The sequence below is a fragment of the Pseudorca crassidens genome, chromosome 16, assembly GCF_039906515.1.
Source record: "Pseudorca crassidens isolate mPseCra1 chromosome 16, mPseCra1.hap1, whole genome shotgun sequence".
NCBI lineage: Eukaryota > Metazoa > Chordata > Mammalia > Artiodactyla > Delphinidae > Pseudorca > Pseudorca crassidens.
The window spans coordinates 45,187,182-45,192,816 of NC_090311.1; the positions used below are offsets into that span (position 1 = coordinate 45,187,182).

The window sequence follows — 5,635 nt, forward strand, 5'->3', positions numbered from 1 at the left end:
CAAAAGAACCAAAAGTATGAACATGCAAGGCAGCTTCAGGACACAAACCAGGAGTCTGACCCTTGGTGGAAAGAGTGGGTCCCCCTCAGAGCCAGGCACTGGGAGGACAGGCATGTGAAGAAGGGTTCCCACATAGGAGCCTGGGTTCCCACATAGGAGCCTTGCTTCACTAATTGGACAGAACACCTGGATATGGGATTGTGAATATCCACCTTTCCTGGTGCTCCCAGACAGATCCTTCCATGTACGAGTCCAGTGCCCAGCTGTGGGGAGAGGAAGCTCTGGAAAGTCAGGAGAGCATTCTTGTTTCCCATTTAGGCTGGTCTTTGGGACACGAGGGGTGGGAGTCAGACCTGGAGGGACATGTCCTACTTTACAGTCAGTTTTAGAAGGAGGCTTCTCCAAAGGAGGGTGAGGATGGCCAGGGTTAGAGACCAAGGTCCCTGGAAGGGAAGACAAAAGGTAAATCTGGAGGCAGGTCTTGGTGGTTGCTGTGATAAGTCCCCTTGCTTCATCTTCAGACCATTCCTATTGCCACTCGCCTTCCCCGGTTGACCATTTGACAAGCTTCCATGTGACTCTGGCCTGGCCTGAGACCTACTGATTCACAGAGATCCCCAACTGGAGAAAATGCACAGGAGTAGGAGACCTAGTCAGAGGGAAGACCAGGTCAGGGATTCGCTTTTATTTTAGTCTAAACCACAGACAAGGAAAATCAGAACTTTCTCTTATTCAGGGTCCCCCATCCACAGTCTCTTCTTTTCCAGTAAAAAAAAGCTGAGCTGGGAGATATTTCAGGATTCCACAGTCATGTCTTTCACCAACACACAATTCATTCTTGTCTTGGAAATGATCAAAGGAAACCTGCTTATAAACAACACTGCCATATGACCAGAAGCAGGAGAAAGATTGGGGAAGAGGTGTTCTCATGCCCAGGGGCTGCTTCGCCATGCTCGGAGGGCATTTGCAGAAGAATGAACAATAGAAATATGTATTTGTCATTCATTCATCTATTTATTCTTCAATCAACAGCTATTTTCTGAGCTTGTTGGGCACTGAGGGCAAGGGGGAAAGACAATTAATTCATTTAACAAATATATATTGAGTACCTATTGCACATAATAATTGCATAAATATTGTGTGTCATCACTTGGACTCCAATCACTCAAGGGGAGTGTTCCAGGGAGTAAAAGTGCACCTGTATTTGTTAGGTTATGTCTATACCCCAACTTTTGTGGACCTCATGCAGGTTTAGCCAATGATCATTCCTCTAAGGTTGATAAGGTTATGATGCTATGGAATAAAAAAGCAACTGCTGTGCTGTAATGGCTAGGACAGATTTGACAAGACAGGAACTTCCCGCTACAGGGAGCAAATGATGTGTTACCTGCAGCAAATGGAGGAAATGCTGTAATCTGTTCAATTACCAAAGCACAGCTCCGCTTATGATGTAATTTGGAATTCTAGGTCTACTGAGTTTTATGCTCTTTATGGATTTATGCCTGCCAAAGAGATGATTTTCAGCTTGAAATGTGATCAGCGTTTGACTTTGGAACTGGCATTCTAATGTAGCTTACTTAGTCCTCATGGCCATATATTAACGCTAGCTGGATTTAGAAATATGAGGGACAAATGCAATCACGGGATATTTTTAAGTGCAACCCTATTTCTAAACCAGTAACCTCTGATCCTACATACTTTGCTTGGTGCCCAGGTGGGGAGCACATTTTTACTGCCATGCATGCTCCCAGCTTGTGCGTTAATAATGGGTACAAGTTTGGTATTATGCCAGCCCTGTCCTGGCAACCATTTTTGGATGGACTATTTCCAGCGAGAACAATAGCTCACCAAGCAGTTTTAAGGGAAGTACCCAATTAGTAACATAAATTCACAATGGTTGATAGACCCTCAGCTTTAAGAAAAAAAAACTAATCATAAGTTCCAAGCTGCCTGAGAAGAAACCACTCCAGAATAAGAAATCACAACCAGGAAATAAGCCATTATCAAAAGCAGTCCTTGAAAATCAAAGGAAATATGAGACTAAGAAGGCTGCAAAGCAGGAAACGACAAGAACCAAGATATGGCACCTACCCCTGCCCCACAGAGCACACCAAGGAACACTGTATCTCGGTTAACATCTGGAGACCGTGAGACAGATGAAAAATTCAGTATCCTAAAGCAGCCCCACAAGCAACTGAACCCTGGAAGAGCAAGCAGCAACCGAAACATGGCTAGAAAAACAATGACTTGGAGAAAATTGTAAAAGATACCACCCTTCTCCAGGTAGATTTGGAATTGGTTATGTTAAAGATTCAGAGAAGGCAAGTTTTAGCATAAATCAGTGGAAACACATCCTGTGTATTAAACCCTCTAGAGCACTCTGAAGGTCGCCTGGCCACCGTATACCCATACTTACTGCTCATCTATAATGCACCCATTTATCTAAGATTTGGCATGTATGTGAAATTAGTTAATAATGTCCACTAAATGGACTTTTCCTACCTCTCAATACATGTTATAGAAAAGAGACGTGTCATATTTTAGATTCCGCATATAAGTGATATCATATGGTATTTGTCTTTCTCTTTCTGACTTATTTCACTTAGTATGATAATCTCTAGGTCCATACATGTTGCTGCAAATGGCACTATTTCATTCTTTTTTATGGCTGAGTAATATTCCATTGTATATATATATGGCATATGTATACACACACACACACACACACACACACACACACACATTCATCTGTCAATGGACATTTAGGTTTTCTCCATGTCTTGACTATTGTAAATGGTGCTGCTATGCTGCTATGAACACTGGGGTGCAAGTATCTTTTCAAATTACTGTTTTGTCTGGATATATGCCCAGGAGTGGGACTGCTGTGCTCATATGGCAACTGTACTTTCAATTTTTTGAGGAACCTCCATATGGTTTTCCATAGTAGCTGCACCATTGTACATTCCCACCAACAGCATTGGAAGGTTCCCGTTTCTCCATACCCTCTCTAGCATTTGTTATCTGTAGACTTTTTAATCATGACCTAGCACTGGGAAATATAGTCAACATCCTGTGATAAACCACAATGAAAAATAGTGTATATATATGTATAACTGAATCACTTTGCTGTACAACAGAAATTAACACATTATAAATCAACTATACTTGAATAAAATAAATTTTAAACAAGAATTATAAAATATAAAAAAAATTAAATTAAATAAGCCTTTGAGAAAATGCAAAGAAAGAAAAGAGACGTGAATTTCTTAGCTAAGCTCAAGACATTGAAAGTCAAGTATCATTGTTATTCAGTATGATTTACCATCTAAGGATAAAGGCATCTTAAATTTAAATAAATGTAACCCATTAGATTGGTTAAAAGTAGTGCAAAACAAGCAAGGTGAACTAAAGTTTGTTTCTCTAACTTTAGAATGAATATTAGTTTTCTCCTGAACTTGTTGATCAGCATAAACTCAATAGAGTAATTTTGAAGAAAACAATTGCTTTATAGTGCACTTTCTTCAAGAATCTTTAAAGTTTTCATTTTTAAACCAAGACTCAGGCTTTGCTCTCTCCAGTGAGGAGCCTGAATATATGTGTACGTGTCATTCCTCCTCACAAAAAGGAATTGAGGCAATCTTTTTGGTGGTCTGGAATGGTCAGAGATGGCGCTGGACACAAAATTCTGGTGTGCGGGAACCCCTTCCCATTTATTTGTGCATATGTACTTTGTGCCACCCATGAGCTAAGCTTTGTCTAAACATAGTCGAGATATAATAAAAAGTTCCGTGTGGAGACTGTCAGGAAAGACATTAATAATATATGTTAAAGTTTCTAGCAGGTAAAAGATCTAAGAAACAAACACAAAAAAAATGAGAACATGGAGAAAATAATACAATGTGGCAAGAAAGGGACCTCCAGAGAAACTGCTTTGAGAAACCAGAGGGAGGGCTCCCCTCAGCTCCTGACTGGGAATGACACTTGCGGAGGAAGCCAAGGAAGTCACGTTTCCTCCAGGTCCAAATTCATGGTGGTCTGGACACCGAGATGCTCTGCAGAAGCAGGGCTCCATGAAGCACCCAGCAGAGGCAGGTGTTGGCTGAAATTTCTGGAGAGGATACTGTCTACCCTTAGAGTGGTAGGTCTTCCCTGGTTTTTCTCCATTTTCCGCTTTTATATTGAATGCAAATTTGAGTTGTTTGCACTGTTGCAGGACACAGGATTCATTTTTTGAACTTTATGTAGCTGATCCTACCACCCATGCTGTAACTCATCTGGAGAACTATGCTCCTTCCCTGTGTGGGTGACATGACGCTGTCCTCAAACTTTATAACGTGGAAAGCAAGCTGTGATGGGGGCGTGTGTTCCTGCTGTCGTGCTCTTTATTGCTGCACTGATGATGACCAGGGAAACAGGATGCTGATGCCACAGGACACCTTCCAACTGAGGTCACTGGGAAGTAAATGGTTACTTAGAGCAACAGCTGCTTGGAGAGGTGGGAATCTCTCCCGAAGGGAAAAGGCGATTCTCCTGGATGAAATAAAGGCTCTCAAGGCAAAATTTCTTGCCATTTTGCCCAAGGAGAGATAATAGAAATAAAGGGCTTGATTTCCTTCCTGTATATCTTAGTATAAGCCACCCAAGCCAGCAATGGCACTGGTTTCCCAGCACAGAACCTCTGATGAGGTGAGCCAGACACCACATGAAAAGCAAAGGGCAGCATCTACTGAAGGGAAACAGACCTTCCCTCCAGTCCTAGAGAAAGTGTTAGAATTCCTCCTTGCACTGCTGTAGCCCTATGACCCACATCCTTTCCTTAATTCTTTGGCAGGAGAAACTGCAGGAAAAGCCTTCACTTCCCTCAGCTCCTGGAAAACCATTTGGAGTCTGGTTCCTGTCATCCCTGTAGCAGGGTCCTTTCCCTGGGAGAACCTGATTAAGTAGCGTGACTGAGAGATTTATTCTCGGGCTTGAAACCAGAGATAAAGGAAGGGCCTGGGAAGGCAAAGGAGAAATAAGAATCATGTTGAACTTCACAGGTTCCATTTGTGGTTTGGGAGAGGGATAGGGGGAGGGGAAAAAGAGAAAATAAAGATGTTTCTGCCTTTGCTTCTGCTCTACTCCAGCTAGGAAAGCATACAGTGGTCCATCCTGTCCGACTCCTGACGTTGCCCGGTTGGTGGAGGTGCGGTGACCCAGGTAGCACATTTGTCATTCATACTGTCTCAGAATCAACATCATACGATCCCAGGCCTCAGGGAATCTGCTTTCTATCCATTCTATAATCAGAAGCTGTCATTTTGGTTACATACAATTTATTGAGCCCTTTCACATTTGTTCACTCAAATCAGTTAACTGAGAGAAAACGTGGGCAAAGCACTGTGAGAGACTCTGGGCTCTAATAGTGAATAAGACAGGAATGGCTGTGTCCTCAGGGAGCTCCTAGCCTAGTGGGGAGACAGGCATGAAAAACGTTCATAAGTCAATGATAGTGAAGTAATTGTATGTTGTGATAAACGTTGTGAAGAAAACAAATAGAAGCTAAGATACGATATATGTTAAATATTGTATAAATGCAAATGGGTGCAATTCCTAAATTAAAAGGTAGAAGGGGAAATGGGAGTGAGGGCATTAA

The 5,635-nt window shown here is 42.1% G+C and overlaps 1 pseudogene; it reads left to right on the forward strand.

Annotated features, from left to right (window-relative positions):
• The first annotated feature begins 1,423 nt into the window (after window positions 1–1,423).
• Window positions 1,424–2,151, forward strand: LOC137208493 (eukaryotic translation initiation factor 2A pseudogene; annotated as a pseudogene).
• Window positions 2,152–5,635: the final 3,484 nt, after the last annotated feature.